Source organism: Halichoerus grypus, chromosome 9 (assembly GCF_964656455.1).
Source record: "Halichoerus grypus chromosome 9, mHalGry1.hap1.1, whole genome shotgun sequence".
Classification (NCBI taxonomy): Eukaryota; Metazoa; Chordata; class Mammalia; order Carnivora; family Phocidae; genus Halichoerus; species Halichoerus grypus.
In genome coordinates this window covers 48,211,772-48,239,616 of record NC_135720.1, presented here as the reverse complement: position 1 = coordinate 48,239,616, position 27,845 = coordinate 48,211,772, and the positions used below count along the sequence as shown (strand labels likewise).

At 34.7% G+C, this 27,845-nt stretch overlaps 1 pseudogene across 1 annotated transcript in view; it reads right to left on the bottom strand.

Annotated features, from left to right (window-relative positions):
• The window catches only part of LOC118524496 (large ribosomal subunit protein eL21 pseudogene), a 77,825-nt pseudogene extending 58,017 nt beyond the window's left edge, over positions 1–19,808 (bottom strand). The window contains exon 1 of the transcript XR_013440910.1: positions 19,790–19,808. The product of XR_013440910.1 is annotated as a large ribosomal subunit protein eL21 pseudogene (transcript). The remainder of the gene's footprint in view (positions 1–19,789) is intronic.
• Between the last annotated feature and the right edge of the window lie 8,037 nt (positions 19,809–27,845).

Sequence of the window (27,845 nt, the reverse complement as noted above, 5' to 3'; positions counted from 1 at the left end):
GTAAAATTTGTATTTTTTATAATTTAAACACATTTTCACTGATTCATCACTAATCATTTTGGCATCTTAGGAAGACTGAACTTTAAAACTGATGACAAAACAAAAATGTTAATATTAACTGCCAGGTGTTTGGGCCAATAGCTTTTGGATCTTGAAAAAGGACTTGATTCCAAGGCTAAAGTCATTGGTAATTAGTGGGAGGAATGTGGTAGTGAGAGAGTTTCCTTTCTTCACCTTGTTTCTCTTGATTATTTTGTTTAAAGGACCTGGCTGTGCTCAAGTGATCTCTTCAGTCCTCTGCAAAATAAGAATAGCTTTTGATACACTAATACATTAGAGTATTGCTGGAGAATTCATGTATATTAGTGAAACCCAAGGCCCATCTCATACATATTCTACTCAAAAGCAAAAGATACACTACAGCAAAAGAGGACTTGCCCTTGCTAATATAGTTACTAGCAGACTGATAATGTCTAGAGGAAGCCAAGAACCCAGGTAGATGTGTGCATGTGGGTGAATTGGAGAGGAAAAGGGAAGAAAAGATATCATAAAAAAAGGAGAAGAAGATAGGAATAAGAGGGCATTTTGGATGTTTATGAGCAAGGACCTTGGCATAATCAAAGAACAGCCAAGTGGAAAATAAGAAATATTTGTACCATGCACTAGGTTCCAACAGTATCCCTAATCACCTCTTTTGTAAGATGAGGTCCTTTGTCGTAAGAGACTAAGCCTGTGTGCCTTACTTACTCTTATAGACATTAAAGTAGAAATTATATTTCATACATGTCCTACTTCCTTAGGGGGGTAAACCTGAACTTGGAGATGGAAGCATCCATATGTTTGGCTTTGAGAAGCTTATGACACAACTGATGATAGTAAGTGACAAATGGAGTTTAAAACACCTGTCAATTAAAAAGTTAAGCTAAACTGGAGATTTGTCAATGAAAATAAATAATGTTGATTGTCTATCGTTTTTCCATTTTGAAGTGCTCCTCTGACGAACTCGAGGCATTGTCTCCAGTACCAGAATAAGTAACACATGTGAAGGAGTAGTTTCAAGCTTTTGCCATGAGAAGTGTCTTCCCAAGTAAGGATGTAATACTAGCATGACGACAGACAGTTTGAAGAACTCACACGATAGTTTTGGCCAAACTGACTGTGATGGACTTTTCACATGCACTTTCAATGGAAACAGCTCATATTCTCAAATTCTGCCTAATAGATAAACCACAGGGGATAATTATTTACCTGAAATTATATGATTGCTTCATGAAAAGAATGTGCCATCACACCTCTAATCCATGTATTAGGGCACTGTGTGTATGCTTTTCTGAAATTTTTATTTTGTTTTTGATAAGAATAATGCCGATTTAGTATATTTTCTCCACCACCAAAGAATCACTGGGGACAATGTAAGCCTTAGTTACCTATCTTGACAATTTTCTTTTTTTTTTTGCAAACAGATTTCTAATTAGCAAAATAGCCTCCTCTCTGTTTCATGAAAAATAGTGTTTCTTAGATTTATATAATGATGCCTCATGATCCTTCTCTGATAAACTGCAGCTCCACCATGGTCATTGGGTTCTTTTAGTATGTTTATGGAAGGTTTTAGTCCAAATATTACCAGTAATCCTGCTATCTACTATAAAAGATAAAAGCTAGTTTCAAAATGGGACAAAAGCCAAAATCTGATATTGACACAGAACATATTTTAATTTATACCCTTATTTTAAAACTGGAATGTGTAAAAATGTTATGAAAGGTAGAATATTCTAAACAAAAAGAAAACAATGAAAAAAAATTTTCACTCCTCATAGTTTTAATAAAGATTTAAAATCATCAAATACATTTTTTAAAATAAATGATAACTGTTAAAATGAGTAAGATATATTAAATAGCTTTGCTAATAATTTTTTTTCTGTATGGCAGACATGACAGACAACAGAGTTCATGGATTATTCCTTATGCACCCTATGTTTCCCAACTTCCCTTGAAGTTTGGCTGGGGCCATACCACTAGTTCTAGGAACAGAGAGATATGTTCAGTCCAAAATACTTCAAGGCATGTGTGAACTCTCCCCACCCTCTTCCTCTACCTTGATTTTGAAGGTCAAATGTTTCAGAGTGTAGAGTGGATGATGGAAGCTGTGTGGATCCTTGTTTCAGCCCTTGGAAGAGAGCTGCCCTGCAGAGTCACCAGGCCCACGATGATTTTAAATGACAGACAAATACATTCTTACATAGTGTGTCACTATGATTTTGGGGTTTGCCATCACAGCATGTGTAACCTATTCTAACCAACACATTGGTTAAACAAGGAAGTACTGGTTTGTTTACGAATGCATTAGGATTTTCACATGTACTTCTCCATATTGTTATCTATATTTTACAGAGAAAGTCTTTACAAAGGTGTATCCAAGAATACATAATTTGTAGAGAAGAACTGGAATTTAAGTGTATTATGCAGAGAGTTGAGGGACTGCTTCTATTAAGTATCTGTCGTGTTAGACGGCATACCAGGCATTTACACGTTTGTCACTGAATACACAAAACTACCCATGAGGTAGATATTGCTGTTCTTCTTATTTTTACTATTTTTTCAGATAGAGAAACCGAGACTCAAAGAAGATAAAGAATCCTCCAAAGTCAGCCCATTAATAGATAGCATAGCCAAGATTGAAGCTCAGTCAGTAGCCAATGCTGCCTTTAGTCTTTGAACTATATCTTATTTAGAGTGATACAAATGAAATCTTCCTTCTAATAGGAAGTGATTTTGTTACTCAGTAAATAAGAGCTCCTCCTGTTGTTTCATTTAAAGCAACTTATAGTTCTCAGCATGTTTATAGAAAAGATATTTGAAAATCCATTTTTAGAGAATGGAAAGAAAATATATTTTGGTAAAATAATACACAACTGTGGATTTTCAAAATCTATCTTAAGGAAGAGATCCAGAAAAATGATTGAAACATACTTATCTTTATTAAATTGTACATTTTAGGCTAAGATGTTAAATGATAGTAAAGCATTCCCATTTGTAGCATCAAATATTGAACAGCATTTTCTTTTTCCTTTCAACAGTGTTCCAGAATTTATGTTATAACTGCCAATATATTCCAAGTCATGTATCAACTTGGCATCTTAGTCTTTGTGAATTTCGTTTAAATTATGTGAAAAATGCAATTTGATCCTAAGCAAAGACTGAATACATACGTCTTTTGTGTTAATTTTCTTCTTGATTTGTATTTCTTTTTTTAAAAGAGATTTTGCTTTTTCAAATCACAGAATCTTTTGGACTGTTCATTTATTTATAAGGAGCTTCCAAGATCATATAAAATATTTATAGATTTAGCTATTTTAAATAAAATGTGAAGAAATTAATGCTACATTCTGTCACTTAGTATGTATTAGGTACATGATTTTAGTTCTGAAATTGATCTAAAGTATAGAGAGATCTTTCTGCTTTTATGTTACAAAAATTATATAGCAAAGGCATGACATAACTATGCTACATTAAATCTGTATTGTAAATCATAGTTCATCATAACATAAACTAGATATTAAGGTTACTAAAGCCATTTTGCATAAAAAGGAGAGGGTTTCATTCAAAGGTTTGGTATTATTATTCACTACATTTGAGTAAGACTTAACTATATAAAAGTAACTCTCCCTCCGCCCCCAAAAAGAGTATATGTAAGTAGATCTCAAACTCACAAAGATGAGGCCATTATTTTACTTCCAATCTGCTTGCCTGCAGGCAATTTAAAATTCCCTGCACTAGGGAACCTAATCTGCCTTATACCTTATTTCAGCATAACAGAACAGAGAAAGAATAAGGTTTTTCTCACCACATTTAAGACTGATGTCATCCCATAAAAACCATTTGGTTCTTTTCATTATTTTCATGGTACTATCTCCAACAGCTTTTATTCTTTTATAGCTAGTGTGCCATTTTCAAGCTATAAATAGCCATAAATTTCCTCAGGGCCAAGTTTTATAAGAATTATTCTACCTGGATTCTTAGAAGGCTCCATATGGTTAACTTTTGATGAGCTACTTTAATTCTATCAGAGGAAATTAATATTAGTGGGAAAAATATATTTTATCTTATATAACTATATCTCATGGTCAGTTTAGTTGGTTATTGATTTCTGCTACCTCCATTCCCTGTGGCTATGCTCAGGAGACAGAGATGGGGGAAGGAGAGAGACAGAAAGAGAGAGAGAGAGGGAGACTCCCTGAATGGCTGACTGAGGGAATTCTGCTATTACACATTTCCTTGAAGTTGGACTGAAGGTCATTATTTTGAGCTAATAATTGCCCTTGCTCTCTCAAACTCCATTAAGCTTAATGGTCTGATTTAATTTGCTTGGCTGGTCTTTACTCTAAAAATATCTTCTGCTCCTCCTACTTTTCCTTCTCTGATAGGAACAGACAAAGTCTGGTTTTAATCCACACTACATAAAATTACCAAAGGAACCAATGATCATTCTAGTAGTGAAAAAAGATTTATGGTAATTATCCCTTCCACCGCATCAAAGCGTATGATTGCTTGGCACATGCAGAGTGGGGAGACAGATTTTAATGATGTAATCACCAAAGTTTACCTCTCTGGCTAGTGTCAAAACTGGGCTGTTAGGGGTTAAATGTCCTTTCCACAGGAGTTAAGTGGTGGATTTTTGAATGCCAACTTTTTCCTTACCTAACAACTAGATGTTTACTAACATGGTCTAAACCCATCTTTGACTCTTGCAAAGGTTCTCACAGATACTATTTTGTGATATGTCTGTATAACAGTTTTCTATTAGTAAAGTTCACATGCATGAGGAAGAGAAGCACAGGGGACAAGAACATGAACTTGATATCTGTTGTCATTATAAAAAATCTGGTTTGAGTTCTAAACCTAGAAACTCTGGCTTTTACCAAAAATAGGAAGTAGACTTTCAATTGAATAAACCCATGTTTTGAAGAGAATGGGAAAAGGAAAATGAAAGCATCTTCCAGCTTACTTTTTATTTTTACATTAGTTTATGGATTTGTTTTATTTTTAATTTCCAGATCAGTTATAAAATTTTGTATTGATTTTTCAAAACTCAGTATCTTTAAACATTTGCCACTCATTTCTTTTCAACACATTAACAAAAGAGGTATGTTTTTCTTATTTCAAAGATGCAGTTATTTGCTAAAAGAATCCAGATTTTTTAAAGTAGTATTTCTTTAGAGAGTTGAAAATCAAGAAATTACTTGCTTTCAAAGACTTCAGGAAAGTTCATACCTGAAAGACATATGGTACAATATAAGTATTTCCCTTGGGTTTTTGTTTGTTGTCTTGCTGTATTTTGCATTCCAGACTTGTTCATTTTTCCTTTGTACTATAGGCAGGCATATGAATTTTGCTAGGAGCACTGGTGGAATGCACAAGGACTCCTGTAGGTGGCGCTGCAATCCTGTGAGAATAATAAGAGAGCCATCAACAGGCCTCCATTATGGTTTACCTAGACATTGATTTGGGATTCCTTCAGAAAATGGAAATGCTAATAAAAAATTAGTAACAATGACTTGTTCAACTTCAGGAAAAAAAGAAGAAATTATGTTGAACAAACTTGGAAATAGACAGAAGCATGTACAACACATTTTAAATATCAACACCAAAGTCTCCCCCAATCCCTACCCAATTTATCCTTTCTAGAACTCTTGGTTACTCAATTTACACACACTGAAAAAACAACAGTAGAATCAAAAGACTGCATTGGCTTCCTCAACCAAATTTTCAAAAGCAGTAATTATTTGGCAGTAATATAAAAAATGAAGCCTTTCTGGTAAACAAATCACTAAACAGACCCTGCAATGAAATTATTGTATTTGCAAAGTAGCAGAAACAAGTTATCACCGTAAAGATTTTCAATTCTTTATGTATTCAAGACTGATAGATGGGGCGCCTGGGTGGCTCAGTTGGTTAAGCGTCTGCCTTCAGCTCAAGTCATGATCTCAGGATCCTGGGATCAAGTCCCGCATTGAGTCACGCATCAGGCTCCCTGCTTAGCGGAGACTCTGCTTCTCCCTCTCCTGTTCTCCTAGCTTGTGCCCTCTCTCTCTCTGTGTCAAATAAATAAATAAAATCTTTTAAAAAAAGAAGACTGATAGAATGCAACAGAAAAATAAAAAGGAATTATAGTAGTTGAATAAAAGGTTTAAGTTCATGATTTGTAAGTACCCTTTAACTTTCTCATAGACCTGATACTAAAGCGAATGACAACTTGCACGTGCACTTTCCAGGAGGTTTTCTGAGTCTTGGAGTTACTGCCATTTGGGATAGGATTATTCTTTGTCCGGGGTGGGGGTGGGGGCTGTCCTCTGCGTGGTAGGACATTTAGCAGCATCCCTGACCTGTACCCATGAGATGCCGGTAGCACTTTCTCCCACACTGTGCCCACCCCCAATTCTGTGACAACTAAAAATGTTTCCAGACATTGCTGAATGTTCCTTGGATGACAAAATCAGCCCAAAAAACACATGACTATGTGTTTTTTTATACACAAAAGGAAAAATAAGTTGTGGAATACCCTGATTATAACCTATTTATAAATAGTAGATAAGATTTGGTTTTCTAAATAATTAATGTCTCAGAACACTTAGAGACCCCATGCCTTTGTCATCAGAGACGTGGTAATTCATCTCTACCACCAGAATACAGCCAAACATGTACCTATGCCCACATTGTCTCCACTAAATTTAAATGAATGATGTTTCTCTGTTTGAAACAAAGCATATTATACTTGAAAGGCTTGTCAGACAATTTAATGGTTAACGAAGTTCCCACTATACTAAAATATTACAGTTAAACATATTGTGCTGTTTTAGAAGATGACTGTAAGATAGCCCTCAAGTAATAATGACTAATGAATTTGCTAGGGTCTCATTCTTTTAGGCATTTTATTTAGAATAACGTCGGAATCATTCACCCTCTTCTTCAGTTTGAAGATGAAGAATACTCTGATGGAATATGACAAAAATACACTATTCATGAAGTTCAGTTATTTTAAAAAACTAAAAATATGACACATAAATTTACATCAGATGCCTGGGGCATCCTTTTACTAGAATGTCAGAATTGGAAGAGATCTTAGAAAGAGTCTTAGGTCCTGTCACTTGAATGGCATAGAAACTGAGGCTTAGGGAGGTTTGGTTTTGTGCTCAAAATAATCCAATGTGGGAAAGTGCCAGGACCAGATGTCGGGCTTCCCGAGGGTCCTTCCAGTGGCCTTCCCACTACATCATGCCAATGGGGGAAGGATGGCACCTCAGCCCCAGTTCTACATTTAATCTATTCTTATATTTTGAATTTAATCATATAACTTCAGAGAATGCTGGCTTGCCTGCGTATATTGTCTAAATACTGTTTAAAACATTAAGACCCTGCTTCTTAGTTCAGGACAATTAGACTTCCTTCTTAAATAAAACTGAAAAATTCTTGACTATTTCTTTAATGAGATAATTCTGTAAAGCTGTCCTGTTTACTTGCATGCTATAGTATTACTGAAAGTTGCATTATGTGAATGTCTGGTGTTAATATTCTAAGGAAAAGATGAATTTTTGTTGCATATTTGTTTCCACACTTTTTATTAATAAACTGTTCTAACTGGCAACATCAACACGGGAGGAGTGCACTAGATTACCTCAAACATGACAACAGTATGTGCCTTCGTACTTGCTTTATTTCTGTTGCCGTTCAAGTTTATCATGTGTGATCACTCAATTGCCCTAATACCGTAATTTCTTTCCTAAGTCAAAGTTTTGGAAACATTTGTTTGCCCAGATTTGGACTCCATTATTAAAAAAAAAAAATGCAAGCGCTGGAATCCCCTTGCAGTATTTCATTAACAAATAGGACCACCAGGTAATCCAGAAAGAGTGAATAATTTTTTTAGATGATCATCAATATAAAAAAAAAAAATTCTTGTAGGGACGCTGTAGACCTCAAAAGGTGTTCCCAAGCCTCAGTCTGGGGTGAATTATTCTAGTAGCAATCTCCCCACCTTCTATATGGAATGATACAGCTAGATCTGATCATTGAAATCATCCTTGAAATCGTCCACCCACTAAAACCATCCCTTTTTCACTCTTTTCAAAATACTTCAACTAAAAGTATTTGACTGTCCTTATATAAAGTTCATACAAACTCAACTTCAAATGTTATATATTTGTGCCTAATGAGCATAATTAGATTATAGGAAAAGGGATCACTGAAAACATGAAAACATGGTATATATTATTTTGAAATGCAGGAAGAGATTGAAAAATATTTTTAAAAGATAAAATGACCGTATAGAATACTCCTCAGTACTACTTCTAATTCCAATACCACAATTCTGCTTTCAATCTGAAAATGCTTGGGTCAATCAAAATATATATATATATTTTTCAAATCAGAGTTAAGTAACTCCTGTCTTCTATGTATCATGGTACTAGATGTAATGATGCTGAGGCTGGAAAAGCCTTCCTATGACTGCAACTTTAATGAGTGGGAGCTGGAAAGCTGCTATTTAGCAGTGAGTGGTTTTTCAAGAAGTGGAAACTTGAAGTTACCTTCTGTTAATTTGGGGGAAAATCCTAAAATGTTTCAGTTGTTGAACAAACAAAAAGTAAATACCCACCAATATGCTTGAAGAAAGCTGTGAAGTGATTGAAGAAGAAACAAAGCTGTTTGTAAGTGATCACACGTGGTCAGAATCAGAGCCGTGACGTTGCAAAGATTTTCCTCACTTATTGGTTTTAGCCCGGGATTATTTTTTAACCCGGTGATGTCATTTTATGCTCCCAGTTTGGTGGTGACCCATGTATCCCACTCCTAGAAGAAAGCAATTTCAGATTTACTTCCCCTGGGTGAATATGACAAAGAAGGCTCTGTGTCGAGTGCAATATTATAAGATCTCACAACAGAGAATAGACATCTACGACTCTATGGCACTGTCACAATACGAAGCTGCACTTTGGCTTTTTTTATTATTTTCTTTTAAAGATTTTATTTATTTATTTATTTATTTATTTATTTATTTGAGAGAGAGAGAGAGAGAGATAGCAACAGAGATAGCGAGAGAGAGCACAAGCAGGGAGGACAGGGAGAAGCAGGCTCCTCACTGAGCAGGGCGCTGGATGCAGGGCTTGATTCCAGGACCCTGGGATCATGACCTGAGCTGAAGGTGGATGCTTAACCAACTGAGCCACCCAGGTGCCCCAGGACATTGGCTCTTTTAGACATAGAAGGATGTGGAGACCTCTTCAATATGTGAACAAGGAGCTGAACTGCAATCCATGAGCCCAGTGAAGATGACCTATATTTCTGGTGAGACAGGGTCTGGAGAAGACTGGAAGACTCAACACATCCCTTTGAATCCTTGCTCCTGCATTTACTCGCTGAATCATCGGGTGGGTCATTTAAACTCACTGAACCTTGATTTCCATATATGTAAAGAGGGAATAGTATATTTGCCTGACAAATTTGTTGGTAAACAAGCAAAATGTTAAAAATATATGACATGCTAGAGGACTTAAATGTACGCTGAATTTAGCCCATCTCATGTGTAACACGTGTGTATGAAGCTAGTAGGAAGAATAGAGATCTTTCTATTAATTCATTGATAGAATCATCCATTTCTCAAAAACAGAACTGTGGGTCCTTTTTACAGGTTTGCCTCATCATAAGTAACTTCCCAGTCACTGACAGGACCCTTAATCACAATTTCCCTTCTCTATGGGCCTGGAAAGAAAAGATCCTGCTCTTGTGGCAGACACCGAGGAGCCCACTCTGTAGAGAATACGAGAATACGAGAATACGCAGGCCACTCTCAGAGGCTGGTGGCACAGACCAAGTGTATGGGTAACTGGCTCTGGTCACTATTTACTTTTGGCCAGTGGACACGGTTTTCAGCGGTTACTTCATCTGAGACCTGACAGACCGTTAGTATCTGACGTTTGATTGTCCTCACCATGCTGATACTGTCAGTTCATTCATTACCTGCAAAGAGGAAGATAAGCTTTTTAGCTTTCCTTTACTAATTTTGAAATTGTTGGGTATCATTGTTTTCTTCACGCACAGAGAAAGAAAAGATATCTACGAACTGTTTAGTAAAAAAAGAGTTTCCCTCCTGTTTCTGAGCCAATTCTCCTATAAGCGCTCACCCTGTATAATGTATGCAAATGTATATAGTGCTTACCACATACCAGTTCTAGAACCAGTTATTTCACATGTAATATCTTAGTTAATATACACTGTAAGTCTATGAGCTGGGTACTAGTATTTCTCATTTCGGAGATAGAAAACCTTTGTACAGGGGTTAAGTTAACCTATAACTGATTAACCTTTTTTTCACATGTTTTATAGTTGATATTATTTTATTTGCTCTTTTACTTGATAGTATATAGGAATAATTTTTCCGTCATTAAAGTTGTTTCAAAAATATGAGTTGAATGGTCCTCATAAATTCTATCAGTTGGATGTGTCATAGTTTAGTCAACAATTTCTCTGTAACTGGATTTTTACCTGTTGAAAATTGGTTAATATAAATAAGGCTGGCAAGAATGTTTTATAAAACACAATTTGGTCCATATTTATAATTATGCCCACAGTAAATTTTCTAAAAGTAGAATTATCATTTAAAATGTGTGAACATTTTTGAGACTCTTGATTGCTTTCCAAAAACTGTGGCACAAGTCAGAGTCATCCAACAGCGCTGGAAATTGTCTCATCAGACTACAGTGAATATTAATATTTAATCATTAAAAAAAGAACAGGAGAAAGAGAAAATACTGATAGGTACATCAGCATTATAATAGTGTTTTATTACAATTCAGTAATTGTTTTTAAATTTAAAATTTTGTGTCTTTCTTCTTTAAAAGTATCCTTTGACTATATTTCTACTAATATTAAAAATTAATCCTATATACTGAACATGAATAAAACATCAATATGACAGTAACTTCTTCTTTCATATGTGTGACATTTTCCAAATTTTATTTGCTTTTTAACTTTGTTAGAAGTATTTATATTCATAATTTAATTTATTTTTAAAAGTTAAATCATTGAGTAAATAATCACATGAAATTATGTACTTCTTCATGCAAACATGGTTGTAATTTTTACAGTCCCTTCTCATTCACATTGCATATTTAGTGATCTCAAATTCAATAACATATTTATATAAGCCTTGCATAATTTTACATTTATTTTTTTTTAAGATTTATTTATTTATTTATTTGACAGAGAGAGACACAGTGAGAGAGGGAACACAAGCAGGGGGAGTGGGAGAGGGAGAAGCAGGCTCCCCGCGGAGCAGGGAGCCCGATGCGGGGCTCGATCCCAGGACCCTGGGATCATGACCTGCGCCAAAGGCAGACGCTTAACGACTGAGCCACCCAGGCGCCCTGCATAATTTTATATTTAAAACATGATCTCTTTAGAGAAATTAATTCAAACACATAGACACACAGACTCACACACACAATGAGAGTGTGTATTTCTAAGCTCCCAAACTTCTCTACTTAAAGATTTTTCTGCGTAAGCTTAAAAATTCATATAAAATTGTTTATAAGGCTTGAATTGTGATAAATTATTTAACTTCTTTATAATCTTTAATTTTAAGCCGATATTACATTTATTACTTTGTATGACAGCTAGAAGATATAAAATGGTGAAATAAATACAAAGAAATAATAAAAGGTAAACTATATATACATATATACTCATATACATATTCTTATGGCATAGGTGGAAAAGACTGGAAAGAAAAAATCTTCCAATCTTAGGGCTTCATGTGGTAAATATTTTGTGACCAAGTCTAGATTTCACACCGTGAGACTCTTACTTATAGCATGCAGTCAATTGTTATTTGCTTTTAAAGAAATTATGAGCACAATATGATGGAAATATTTGATATTAAATCAAAGAAGAAAACAGACTTAAAGAAGGCCTGAGACTCCATCTCAGTGAAAAAAGAAAAGAAGGAAATCATGCTTTGATAAAGCTATCAAAATTTAAATATATGTACTAGGATTCTATATCTGTTTTAGTTTAAAGAAAGACTTTTGAGCCGGAAAAATATGACAAGTTTTGAAGAGAAAAACCAAAAGCTGTCTGGATCTTGTCTCCCTTTTATAAAGTGTGGTTTTGTCATGTCACCCAGGAATGTTTTATTCCAACTAATGCAGAACAAAAAATTGATTAATGCTGACATTGCTTTCCTATGTCTCTGTACTGTATTTACCTGAAATACAAACCACAATTTCAATAAATGCATTTGTCAGATAAGAACAAAAACATTGAATATCTCTGAAAACTCTGAATAAAATATAAGTAGTCTGGTTGTACTCCTTTCTTACTAGAAAAAATTATGTATATACAAGGGAATATTAAAAATAATTAACAGGAAATGACCAAATGACCAGTAGTTTATAAAATAAAGAACAAAATTAGTCTTTAATGCCAAAAATCCTTTTTCTCCTATTCCCTAACTCAAACTAATACTCCATTTAGGGAACATTTTCCATTTCCCCATGCATAGCTTTGATTCCATTTTTTCCCCTGATTTAAAAGTGTTGGATATTTAAAGCTGATCAACTCTATGAACCTCTCCTTCCTCTACTTTCTTATTAAAGGCTATGATCCAAATTGTCTCCTTGAGTTCACATGAAGACATTTATATCCACGTTGTTAGTGCTTACCTTGAACTTTGCACGCTGCTACTTGCCATATTTTTCTTGGAGCCCATGTTCTAGATAAGGTTTCTTTATAATGAGGTTCTTTTGGAAATAAAACTCCCCTGAAAATGTTATGGGGTACTTTTTCCTTATGTCTCTAAAGCTAATCCAAAATTTCAGTTTTGCCAAAGCAAAAAAAAAAAAAAAAAAAAAAAAGCTTGTGCTTTATGAGCTTCAACTCAAAAAAGATGATCTTAATAGAATACCTGTGACAGACATTTACTTAAAATAATTTCTAAGAGTGATCAGAAATTCAGTAGGACAGCTGTATACACCTGAAGAATCAAAACATGCATACTAACCACCAACTCTATGATTTTCTGTGACAAGAAATTGGCTCTGTCAATAATCCTCTAAATTATGGTCTTTGTATGGTTATGGATTCAGAGCATGGCTGATGATGGTTGGGAGGCCATATTTATAGTCTGAAGAGTATTTACCTAAGACTGATAAAGCTTTTGAGTTTTGCAATACGTGCAAGAAAGAAGACCATATTTAATTTTTAGTAAGCTTTTTCACTGATGTGCATATCCCTGGATTAATTAAATTGTATTCTGAGGGAAAATCTGTGAGTATATTCATGCTGAAGCCAATAGCTTTTGACAGTGTGAGTCTTATTTTTAAATCCTTTTATAAGAAGTCAGTAATGAGACAAATTGTGGATTTGTTTTTGGTTCTTTGCAATTAGATAGATAATGATATGAGATGCTACTTGTTCTGGCTGACAGATAAAACAAACACATGCCCTGTGATTATATTTGAGCAAAATGACATCTTAGGAGATTCTTTAAATGGTAGTAAAACCAAGAGTATAATTCATCAACAGTGTTGTTCACCTGAAAATTTTCAATTATGCTCTATATTTCCTTCTTTATTCTCTTTGTCTCTGTCTGTCTTTGTCTCAGTTTCTTTCTCTGATATCTCTTAAGTAAATTGCCTTTCCTTTTTTTTCTTATTTCATTTAACAAATTGATTTATCTTTTGTTATTAAGTTTCTACTATGTACCAAGTACTGAATCTCATGCTGGGTATAGATTGATGATTGAAATAGTGTTTATTCTAAAGGAACTGTCAGTAGTTAAGGGGTGTCATATATTAAAAACTGATAGTTTCTTCTGCTTCTAGACAACATGGTGAACTACCACAGTCCTCTGTATTCCTTCACAGAACCAACTATAGAACAGTTAGGGAGGTTAATGAATTCAGAATCATTGCAAAATTCTGGTGAGCACTGTTCCACATGATATTCTCAGGGAGTGACATCTCACTGGAGTATACAATGCAATAGGAATGATGCTCTCTGGAATATGTAAAGCATCAGCCACAAGAAACTCTATCAACCACTAATCAAACAAATAAACAAACAAATAAAACTAAAAAAAATCTTTGGAGAGACCAAAGATGGTTGGATCTTGATGGAACAAGGGTAGTGGGAGATGGGGAAGGTTGCAAATTAGAGAAGGCCAGGCGCCTCAGATGAGGCACAGGTTGAGCTAGATTTCCTATTTATGCCCTTTCCTCTCCCCAAACCTTCACTTCCATGGGGCAGGAATATAGCAGCACCAGCTCCACTGTCAGCCACATAAGGTAGAGTAATAAGGAGGGGAATTGGAGTCTGTCTGTGGTGGAGATCCTCTGTCAATGAGTGCACATAGCCTGGAGAGCATCTGAACATTCTTGCGTCTCCACTTTCATTCCCCACTGCATGAGCTAATCAGAACAGAAGGTAAGGATCTAGGATGAAATCAACAACAGGGGCAGAGTTACTAGAAGTTTCCTAGAAGTAGATCAGGGCTGGAAGGATTATCAGTCTAGAATGAGATAATAGAATTTCCAATCATAAACCAAGGGGGACTCAAGTTAAAGACCAAGTTTTTGTAACTCTTCTCCAGTAACAAATATTAGTGAAAGTAATGGACAGATCCAATAAAATACAAATTCTCAGTTACTGAGAAGCTCAAACACTATGCAATAAAAATCATTAATGGAAAAATCATTACCTAAAAAAGCAGAACTAATGCAAAAGAAAGAACAAATATTTAAACTGAATATTATAAATATATTCAACAAATAGGGAAAAACATTAAAACATAAAACGAGAGAAATTTTAATGAATACATGCAGGTACTAGGGAGAAAAATCCAAAATGTGGAAATTAAAAAAAAAAAAAGAACAATGGATGGGTTGAATGACAAAATATATACAGTAGGAGAATGAATTAGGAAGTAAAATTCATACAAATATAGGTGTATGCATAATGGCTCATCTACATAGATGGAAAGAAAATCTCAGACAATGTTAAGATTTTTAATGTCAGTGATGAAGGTAGAACACGTAAGAGGGGTTGCAGATGGGACAAGGGACACATGTTGGTTTGGAGCTTCCTGCAAGGTAAAGAAGTGGTCAACAAGGCATCTTGTAAGGAATTCAAAATATAGTGTGAAACTCTGAAGGAAGGTCTGGGCTGAAGCTAAAGATTAGGTAGTCAACTCTGCTTGACATGGGTGTGCCTGGAAGTCTTTGAGGGTGGTATTTCGAGCATGAAACAAAAATGGCAGAGGAAGAAATTCAAGGGAACATTTAAAAGTTAGGCAAAAAAGAAAAAAAAAAAAAAGAAACCCATTAAAACACACAGAATGCCTCAGTAGACTATCTTCATAAAATTAAGTAGGTTTTCATTTGGGAAGTTGTGTGTGTGTGTGTGTGTATGTGTGTGTCCATGAGTGTGTGTTTCCTACCTTTTTTAACATCAGCAGCTATTGATATTTAAACTAAAAAGTATTCCATCAAGTGATTTAGGAAAGATGTTACACCTTATCTTCATAGATATTTCTCCAAATAACTTCAGTTTGGGCCTCTATTTCAGCTGGTGATGGAAAGCCTAATATCACCAGTTCATAAACCGTCACTTCCCTGAAGCATTCCAAATGCATTAATTCTTCCCCTTCTTCTCTACTTTCCTCCCTTCTCCCTGAAAGTAATGTAATAGTAATATGGAGGAGGGAGTCATGTAATAAATATAGTCTAATATCAGGAGAGGGTTGTCTGCAGTGAGTGTCATCCTCTATCTTCAGCAGCTCCACAGCAGTGTCCCTATCTTGCCTTGCGTAGGCTTCTATTCTCACTGGCCCAGCCTTTGCCTCTAGTGGACAAGTTCATGCTTGCTATGCAGTCCTTGTCCTGCCTCTCAGCCCCTACAGATTTGTCAGCCCACTCAATACTTTGGAACTCACAGGTGTTTTTCCAACAAAGAGTCTCCATGAATGCACTAAGCACCTCCACCAGTGTTGTTCTTCTACCATTTCGACCTCTTGCTGCACAAGGGGATTCTCTATGTGGCTCCCAGATCCCTCGAGATTGTATATATCTCTACTGACCATAGATGGAGGCAGTATCTGCTCACAATCCCACCACCCTTCTCCTTCCCTCAGCGATCATACTTTTTCTCCTTTTAGGCAAGAAGACGATTGCATATTAGCATGCATCTTTCACTGATCTATGATACATTGTATATAGTCTGTATCCGGAACCTCACAACTTTGCTCTTGAAATGCAAAGGCCAGGTTTTCATAATTCCAAGAGAAATATTTCTTTTCAATAAAGCCTGCATATTGCACATCAAAAGAACATTAGCTTTCAAATTGATGTCTGCACATAGTAAGATTTACAAAATCTACTTAGTGGCTTAAAATACAGCTTTCTGTTCAAGGCCACAACACACAGAAAGGGAGAGAAGCTACCTGAATTATTAGGGAAAGGAAGGACTATTTAAAGAGCTAGAAAACAGTAAGCTCTCCTATATCACAATATTATTTTTATTGTTATTTGATACAAATTTCTACATTAACCAAAACAGGTTATCAACTGAACAAAGAGCTCCAAAAATCTAAGACAATAAAGATTCATTTCTTCCTCACTTCCCAGGACAATGCAAGAAGGCGGGGGTTGGGAAGAGTAAATGGTGGTTATACTCATTCCAGGACCTATGGTCCTTTTATCTGGTGGCCCCACTATCTTTCAGGGTCTCAGAGTCCTCAATTGGATATCTGCATCTGGCAGCAGATAAGGAAGAGAAAGTGAGTAGAAGGTCCCATGGAATATTTTACAGGTTAGCCAGTGTGGTAGGCAGAATTCTAAGATACTCTAGAGTATTCCCTGCCCCTTAGTGTCCACATCCTATGAAAGTAAGGGATTTCACTCCTATGATTAGGGTTGTTACATGACACAGTTGATTTTTAAAAAGGAGCATTGTCTGGGTGGCTTGGTTGTAATTATGTGGCACCTGGGTCTAGAGGTCTAAGAAGGATAACCAGAGACTCAAAATGAGAGCAATTCAATGCACAACAAATGTTCTGTTGTGAGCTTTGAAGAAGGAGGGAGCCACGTGACCGGTACCCGAGAGCAGTCCTCACTGGACAGCTAGTAGGAAAATGGGGATCTCAGTCCTACAGCTGCAGGGAAGAACTTTGCAGATATGTTTCCAAGGAAGCTTATAATTTGTCCTCCTTATACATTTTCATTTTGATCTCTTGCTACAACCTCAAGAGATAATTCTTATCCAGTTTTACAGAAATTCTTGCAGTTTCCTAGGTGAAGCATGTTCTCTTGTATTTCATATGCTGTTTCCTTTACCTGTAACATCTTTACGGATCTTGCCAACCTACTTAAATAATACTTGTCATAAAGACGGTTCAAATATTACCTTTTCTTTGGATCAGGTCAGGTGCCTTCAGAAATTTTGTAACTGTGAGCATCTGTCACGGACATTTGCCCAATTATGTTGTTATTGCCAATTCCTGAATGCCTCCCACAGTTGCTGGAAGTTCTTTTGGCTCTATAACCTGTTTTAATCTGTGCTTCCAGAACATAGTCTAGCACTTGAAACATGGGAGACACTCAAAAAAGTGTTCTATGAATGAACAAATGCATGAAATGCAGGGAGGAAATTACTTTGAGAGGAAACTACAGGATAGAATTCAAAAGAAATAGTAAGCGAATGTTTGAGAAAAGAATTGTAGGGGTTTGATTTACTTTATATTTTTGGTATTTATTGTCAGAATAAATGTTTCCTTCTTTATAGCTCCCCAGAGAAAGTATATAATTAACAATTCTATACTGAATAATCAAACTGCACAATTATTATATTCCAACATAAAAAAATAAATTGTAATTCATAACAGGCTAATATTTGAATGAATCTTTTGAGATTTTATGTAATTTTTATTTAGACTCATAAATAAAGGGAGGAGTAAGAAAGACACATAAGTAATTTCTTATCATACAATGGAACAGAATATTTTAAGCACACTTTTAAGAATAATCAATACCTTTCTTCTAAAATTCCTTTAAAAAGTGCAATAAGCAATCCAATTCTCCAAGAGGGGCTTTTTCTCTCTTATACATTTAATTACATCCAGGAATACAGTAAATTATTGTTAGATCCAGTTGAATTTTGTAAATGGCCTATTGCAGAAAGACATTAGGGTAAGCTTGGATTTCAATTCTGGAAATTGATACACTGAACGCAGTTTATAACAGTAAAGTTTTATCTGAAGTTCAAATTTCTACCAAATTCAACCCTCTATAACAGTCCCCAAAACAAACAAGAGGGAAAAAAAATTATCAGCCCTTGAAATAGGTGTTGCAATTTTGAGGCAGTAATGCTTTGCACTTGAATCAATTTGCCTGAAAGCTATATAGTTCAAATAGTCCTGATTCATCATGCAGCTAATTAGAAAAAGAGAAAAAGGCTAAGACTATCTGTGCACATGTACATATGTGTTTTGCGTCATTGTCTTACTTTTGCATGAATAATCCATAAAGTTGCACTTTTCATTTTAGTGAGTTCTTTAATCATGTGTCCTGTCTGTTAAAATTTAGCTTTTTCAAACCCTTTCTTTCCTTTTCCCTTCTGTGTTTAGAATTTGAGCTGCATAGAAGTGAAATTTGGTTCAAGGATTAACCAATTAAATATTCATATGCTCCATCTGAACTGATTCAACATATTGCAATTGGGAGAGGCTTGAGAAACCCTTGGTGGCTTTTATTATTGTTTTAGGCCTTTTGATTTTATAAGCTCTGGATTTTTATCTTAACTTTAAATATAAAGAGCAACCTAGTCTCTTGATCTGCCATGTGAAATTCCATATGTGTTTTCCTTCCCTGTGCTTCATTTTCCTGCATTCCTAGTGTATGATGAATCCTGTTCTCAGTTTACAGGTATGTGGACTATTTCGGGTCATGTCCAAGCATTTAACATTCTAGAAGAGGCAGCAACGTCTTAAAGGGCCTCTTCATCATCAGAAAATCTCTGAGATTTCAGAGCCACACAAAAATGAAAGTTATTCTCAAAGTAAATTACTTCATATTGTACTTATTTATTTAAAGTTGACATTCACCTCTAAAAACATGATTTGTTGACTTTGTACTTTCCTTGAATTTAGAAAAATATGCTTTATGGCCTCTCAGCCAAATGAACATGTTTAACTAATATCTATATTTTATACTTGAACACACATAAACAAGGTTCTAATAGTCATTAAAAATAGTATTTCTGTTAAGCTATTCCCATATTATATAACTTTAAAAAATTATTAGTGACAGATTGTTCTTCATTATGTACTGATTTTTTCCAACTGTGGAGTGGTAGTTTTTTTTCTTTCTAATCATGCCAAGAAGTGCAATATTTTTGGTGCTTATTTTATATAAAGTTTCTTTATTTACATATTCCATCTGTGTAATTTGGCCCTTGGCTGGAGAAGTGTGTTAAGGGAGTAGGAGATCAACAATCCTATGATCTTCATGAAGTTTGCTGGTAAACTAATGGATGTTAAAAATATTACTATTAGTCTTGCATAACCTCCAAGCAGAAAAAGAATGTCAATATTGAAGGAAAGAGAGATTTACTTTAAGGAAGTAAACATGCTTCAATCTTACCAAGTTTTTCATGTTAAAAGGCTGGGCAGTTGGTAAACTATTACGTATCTCTGGTAACATTCTTAACAAATAAACTTATGAGACAATGGATATTAAATGAACACCTCTGCACTCTGCGTTGATCAAGATACTATAGAGTTTACACATAGCTAACAGTCTGCCCACAGTGAAGTTCAAGTCCATTTGGTGAGACAACATATATACACATGGAAACATCACTATATATGGCAGAGATACCCAAAGGTATTATTTGATACCCAAAGGTAAAAGTATGATACATTATTTGGCACAGAAAAATAGAGAACAGAACCGCAAGAAATAGAATAATATATGTAGTACAATTACAAAGTGCAAATAAAGTGCAATAAAAGGACATTTTCATCATCAACAGGAGTAAATTTTTATGAAATGAAAATAAATTTAGATTTTCAAATAGCTTTTTTTTTTTTAAAGATTTTGTTTATTTATTTATTTGACAGAGAGAGAGAAACAGCATGAGAGGGGATAGGGTCAGAGGGAGAAGCAGGCTCCCCGCTGAGCCGGGAGCCCAACGTGGGACTCGATCCCAGGACTCCGGGATCATGACCTGAGCTGAAGGCAGTCGCTTAACCAACTGAGCCACCCAGGCGCCCATTCCAGTTAGTTAATCAAATAGCTTTGTCTAAGAAATGCATGTCTACTTTGATGCTAAATGATAGGATACTTTAACATTAAAGTGAGAAGCATATATCTTGGTTGTAATTTACCAAGCATCACTATTTTTCAGTTTCTTTATCTTACCTTTAAAAATGAAATAATAATACTTACATCACTGAGTTGTTTTCAGAAATAATTAGGTGATAATATATTGGAAATTTCTAGTAAAATGCCTGGGAATGGCTACTACTCAGTAAATGAATACTTTTATTATTAATTTGTGTATAATTTTGAAAATAAAGTAGTTATATGTGTGTCCAGATTAATGCAAAATTAAGAGTGATTAATATTAACATAAATTCACATTCATGTGTATATGTGCCCATATGTGGGTCTATATAAATATGTGTATGCACTTATACATATAGATGTACTTATTTATTCTTTTTCTTTGGTATCAAAGCCGTTAGCCTGCATTAAACTAGTCACTTCTATTCAGACTCATATACAAAAATTTCTTTTTGATGGACAAGTTCTCTACCTTGTATTAATTTTAGAATGATTTCTTACCTTGTGATATAAATAAAAAGGAGGGGGAAATTTATTTGTTCTTGTAATAATTTAGAGATATAAAGGTGGGTAACTTACATGTAGTCTAAATAAGTGTGCTAAATATGATCATTTAATGTATATAATGATTTTGTAACTCAAAATATTTGACTTAGTCAAACACTCCAGATACTTAAGGACCATTCAAAGTATGCAGACTGTATCCCTAGTGTCAGAATCTTCAGGAACAATTATCAGCATGTTAAATGGGTGGTAAAAGTAATGTTGCCTATAGTGATAACAGGTGCTGGCTTATTCTTTAAGAATGATGAAGCAGTGCCAACATTCTTCTATCAGTCTCTTTAATAAAAACATTTTCATAACTGTGGACGCAAAATGATACCAATCAGTCCTTTCCAATTGTTAATACACACTTTAAGTAAACAAACTTAAAATGACATGCATTTTTTTTTCTGAAAGCATTTCTTGAAATAGAATTATCAGTGAATGACCATCCTCCCTCCCTATCTTCCTTCCTTCCTTTTTCAAATGCCTACATAATCCTTATTATGTACCAACTGTTTTGCAAGGATAAACTTACACAATCTTAAACACAATCTTACAACATAGGTAATATTATCCTTATTTGAGAGACTGCATAATCTTTGTTTTTTGTCTTAATTATTTTGGGTAAAACATAGTAACCAAATTTTAAAAGGAAATATAAATTGCTTATGATTCTGAGAAGCTCTTTGATTCCATATAGGCAAATGTAATCTACAAAAACAAAGGTTCCTTCATAATGTTCCTGTACTTTCTTTTTTTGACTTAAAATAATAGACTTACTTACAAAACAACTTCTTTCTTTCCTTCCTCCTTACCTCCCTCCTTCTCTCCTTCCCTTTCTTTCTCTCTGTCTCTGTCTCTTTCTCTTTCTTTCTCTCTTGATTGCTACTTTTTGTTTTAGAAAGTCAGTTTTTTTTAAATTAAAGTTAATGTAATATAAGGTACAACCAGACAGAATTGTAATTTTGACTTCTGATTACAATGACTTATGGTATATGCATTAAAAAATATTTGCACCCATGAATACTAGGTTTATATAATTTTTATATAATGCAGAACAACTTTATAGCCTTCATAAAATCTATTTTGAGAAAGGGATAATATGTATATAGTTAATAAAAAATATTTATATAATTATTTTTCTTTAGGGTGGATTCCATTTCTTTGCTATAGAAATTTTTAAGACGGATTTTGTCCTTAAAATTAATGTGTATTAGTTCTGTTATAAAAATTGTAACTAACAGTTTGAATACTACGTATTAAAAATAATTTTAAATAATATTTTATAATTATATCAAATAATGTTCATGATGAAAATTAAACTTAAAATAAAAAGGAAGGTTAAAAATTGGATTTATACTCTAATTAACAGTGTGCAAATAAAAGAAAGGAAAAAAAATCACGTACTTGTTTTGTCAATTCTTTCCCCAAAATACCAATAATCCATTTCCAGGTTTCCCCATATTTATTGCCATGCCTTTATCAAAGCTCTTATCTTTGCTTCCCTGGATAATCACAATATTCTCCTGAGCAGTATCTCTGGGATTTCCTTGTCTCAATTTACTCCAAAATGATCTTAGAAAAATACATACCTTATCACCCTCTTTATTTATTTATTTATTTATTTAGAGAGGGAAAGAGAGAGTGGGGGGAGGAGGAGGGGCGTAGGGAGAGGGAGAGAGAGAATCTTAAGCAGGGCATGGAGCCCTGCACAGGGTTTGATCTTACAACCCTGAGATCATAACCTGAGCTGAAATCAAGAGTCGGATGCTTAACCAACAGAGCCACCCAGGCGCCCCTTGTATCATCCTCTTAATTAAATCCTTGATAGTTTTTCAATACCCTTAAATTAAGTTCAAATTTGTAGCACAGAAAAATCTACCATTCAATTCCTACCTACTTCTCTAATAGTCTTCCTCTTGCTGTCTATGCAACAGTCATACTGGGCATTGTTTTATTTTCTCATTTCAGAGCTGGGGAGAATAATGCTTTCTTTCTCAAATATTCTTGACCCTACAAAATAAAATTAGATTTCACATTATAACCACTTTATACTCATACACATATTTTACTGAGACAATTTTTTTTAAACAAATAACACATCCCTTTTAGCTATGACATGCTGTAATATTTTCTATCCTTTTTTTCTATTGTATTTACCAAAAAAAAATTCTGGGCAATTGATTTATTAAATTAACTTAATGACCATTTAATGGATCAGCACCCACAGTTTGAAAAATGCTCACATAGCAATTAAAGTTTCATGTTTTAAAGTTGACAAAAATGGACTCATATCTTGGAGTTGACCATTGGCTGACTGGGTAAACTTTGGCACATTTCTTTATCTCCAAATCTCAGTTTCTTCATCTAAAAAAAGATGGATTCAAATATAATTTTCTTTATGTTCTTGATATAAAGACTAAATGACATAATAAATCTAAAGTACTTAGAACAATTCTTGTGATATGAAAATGATTGTTATTGCTGTGATTTTTCATAATATATTTATTTGTTGTACATACAGGTGTTTTTTTTTTTTTATTAGAATGTTCTTTTCCAATATCCCACACCTGTGTTTTATGACTAATTCCATCTCATTCTTTGAGTCTTACACCTGGGATATTTTCTTTGACCTACAAACTCCAGGGTCCCAACTCAGTTGCCTTCAGGAACCAAGTAGGCAATTTAAATGTGTAAAGCCATTCCATGTAATACAATGGAGTAGTCACAGATGGGACAAAATAGGGACATAGGCCAACACCTACACACACACATACACACACACAACTATGCTAATTTGAAGTCTTTGCCTGACATTAGATTCCCTTTCTCTGGCCTCACATAACAGCCTATAATTCACTTTTTATAATACTCATTAATACTGCAAACATTTGTCTACCATATGTCTCTCCCCTGCTTGATAGACTCTAAGCTCCATGTGAGTAGAGCTATGACTGATTTATTTACTTTGGTATGCTTTGCTCTGGGCACAGTGCATATGGTATTCCTGAATGGAATACAACAGAACAGAGGGAAATATTCCCATATTAGCACTGAAGCATAAACCTAAGTTGGCCTTACTAGAGAGGTTCAATAGGCCTCATCTCTTGTGAAAGACTACCTGGCAACAAATTCCCTAAACTGGCACAAAAGAGGTTCAAAGACAATGGTGCAATGAAGGGTATACTTTAGAGTATAAAACAGATAGTGATGATGACTACCATGGTCACCAGTATCATCACCAACACTATTACCTTCTGGATTTATACTTAATCTTGAAAGAAGAATCTAAAATCCTAGCCATCTTACTAAAATCTCTGAGAGGTTGAAATGCAGGTCAGCACTTGTGAATTCAGCAAAGTTGGTGCCAGAAACTGAGAGCAATAGGGGGTGGCACTGTCAGCTGTATGATGATGCTATACTCTGCTGCAGTTATTGCTAGCCTCAGAGCGGGCTCAGTGGTAATAATGTCAAGGGGGGGAGGGAACGGGGTAGCTCTAAAGCAGCGTGACAGCACAGATCAGAGCAGGAACCACTGAGACTAAGGGATCCCCCTGGTTACCTAACTGCTGAGCTTGGGAATATTTGTGAGATCTTCTGAATGGTTCCAAAGATGAGTTGGGAAGCCTTCAGAAATTGAAATTGGGCTAAAATTTTAGGAAATGCTGATGCAGACACAGCAGAATAAATACAACTTGGAGACACATTGAGATCTGGGTTTTATCTTAGGCTAGGGAAACATACAAATGATAATAATAGTTAGTCAAAATTAGAAGTAATTCCTTTTTATCTTTTTAGAAATTTTTGTCATATGGTTTAACATTTCCAAAATGGAAAAGTGTTTTTAAAAGAAAGTAACAATATTAGTCAAAATTATAATAATTCATGCATGTTAACAAATTTGATGCTATATGTGGAACTGGAATTATATATAACTGGAATTTATATAGACATATAAATATAAATTACATATATAACTTAGGGATTTGTATAATTTATATATATTATATGTTTTACAAATCTATTAGAGTTCAAGATATATAACTAAGCTAAAGAGTTGCTAAAATTACCTCATAAAAGAGGAACTTGAAACTTGTGATTTGCCCACACTTTCCCATAAAAATAGGAATCAGGTGAGGATTAGAATCATCAGCTCACATTAAAGTATTACTTAGCCTTGGAGGATTAGATCTTTCAAATTAGGTAGAAAAAGAAAATAAAATTCTCAACATAGGGAGAGGATAGTATGTTTTTTGTTTTTGTTTTTGTTTTTTTCCTGAGACAATGAGAGGCTGAAACTAATGCTTTAGCTGGTTGGGGGCAGAAAGGGAATGCTAAGAAAAGAGCAGCTAAAATAACAGGGTATACAGTAACCTTCACTTCCCCTCTCCCAAGAAAGCGATGCAACTGTGTTTTATAATTATGTTGATTTTCACTTTCTCTACAATTCTTGCTTAGTAACAAACAAACACTACCAGCATCATTTTATGTCGCCCTAACTGTTAGAAAAGAAAAATGCATATGTACCTTAGAAACCTTAGGGAGATGGAGATAGTGTCCATAGAGGCATCAGCCTAGTTTAGCAAATGTTTTCCAGTTAAAAAGGATTAAGGTGCTTATTTACCTCAGTGAAGTTAAACCATAAATCCGGTAATAGCAGTTTTATGAAATGTTAAATCTATGTCCAGTTTTGTAAAAGAGTGCTTTAGTGAATCCTCCTGCCTCCATTCTTATTAAGGCAGGCTTGTGTGTGTTCCCACAGGTACCAACAGAAGAACCTCATCACAACAGAGAAAAAAGCCTTGGGCTTTAAATTCAGTATCAAAAATTCGTCCTGGCCCTGAGACTGAAAAACTGTTAGTGTTGGATAAATGTATTGATAAATGTGAAAATAGAATCTGAAAATGGTTATAATTCTCTTTTCTCTGTGTGTGTTTATGTGTATATACAGTAATGTACAATAGTTATCTATTGGATCAACTCTCAGAGGAAATGTGAAACAGATCATACATCAATAAAGCTGCTTAAAATAATTTCAGCCTGGAATATGCAGTAATTATAATTTCTGTGGATGGATGTGATGTGTCTCCCAAAGAATAGCCTCCAAACCCATGCAGCCAACTGTTGGAAAAATCATTGTCATGCTCCATAAGATATCAACCATTAGTTCCTGCTCATGTGTCATTTTACCATTCCTTTGGGGTATGCCATGCAGTAATGCTGAGTATACTCATTGATTCTAGCTCTTTAAATCCTGTTTGTTGCAAGCTCATCACACTTCTGGCTGACTCTGAAAAATGGCAGCTATGTTCAGGGCTGGTGGTGGGAGAGAAGTGTGCTTAAGCACTTCTAAACTGCAAAGAATGTGCTAAATCATGCTCAAATGTGGCACAAAATCTGTGTGTTATTGGAGTATTAACAAAAAAAGTAGCAAACAAATAAGCTACTATAAACTACAGAGGAATAATTCAATTTTTTTGCTTGCAAATACAATCAATAAGAGAAGAGATTTAGAGTATGTAGTATGCTTCCACATGCATGTGTTAGTAATAAAAAGTGCTGTATCATGTGCAATTAAGAAAGTGAACATAAAGGTTCAAGTATCATACCTCTTAAAGTGCTTGTCCTAAAATATAAATATAAATGAGTGCTACACAAGAGAATATATGCTTTTTAATACTGTAGTGCTTGGCAGCCATTTGAAAAATCAAGAATAGCTTTAACATATTAAATGTAATTTGATAGCATATTAATTGTGTTAGGTCTTTAAAAATCAACAGCTTTCTGTGGCTTGTACACATATATTTGATCAATCCTATTCAGTAAGTATTACTATTATTCTTTTGAGATGAAGAGATCAATTAATAGAGAGGTTAAAGGACTTGCCTACGATTACATAGCCAGCAGCAGGAGACAAGACTTGGGGCTGAGAGCTTCTCATTCAAGAACATGACCCCGCACTTAGTCTCTGGTCTTTGGGACCAAAGGAGAGAGGGGCTCAGTTTTTAGGACCTTTAGGCCATAAGGATGCTTTGAATCCATTTTATCTCAAATGGTTGACTTATCCAATTCCAGTGTAGTCATTGCCCTATGGTTGTCTGTACATGATATCAAACATGGTTGTTGAGAGAAGAATGACATTTTGGAACAGCAGAGTACAGTAAAATATGTGAATTTTTTAAAATTAAAATAATCTTTTAAAATTCTTCATATAGTCAACTACCTGGAGACTTGAGGCAAATCTTTTTCCTTTTTTTGTGAGATTCATGAATGGATGATTGCTCAGTCCTTCAAAGCACACACCTATCAGCATCTCTTCCTCAGAGAAGTGGGGTAGGCCCTTCCTTCTTTAAAACTGCCGTTAGGGCCACTTCCTGGGAATGTTTGCGTTACTTCCTAGACAAAGCAGACTTGCACCATCCAGCCTACCATATTCTCCATTTGTCCTATAGGTAAAGATTTTTGGAAGGCAGGTATATTTCTTAGGTCCCTGAACCATTTTTGATGCATCCCCAAATCTTCCCTAAGAATTACGGCTATGCTGAGCTACTTAGAAAGTGGTCTTTCATCTCCAGACCCCAAAGAATTTTAGAAGCTAACTTTTATTCTCTCTTCCCAGATATTTATTAAAATTTTCCTCTATTTACATATATTTGTAGACTTTTGAAATTCTGGAACCATAATGTCTCTCTCTTCCTTGCTCTTCCTCATTCAAAAATGTGAATCTTCTGAGTTCTAGCTCCAATGCCTATCTTTTCTTGAAAAAAATATCTAGCTTGAAGCAATTTTCCTATTTCTTGGGTACCAATGTATTATAAAAGTTTTTAAAAAAAGCTAAATAAATAAACATATTTTTGTACTTTCCATAGTCATCCATATATTAATTTTTTTCTCACATATTTCGACTTT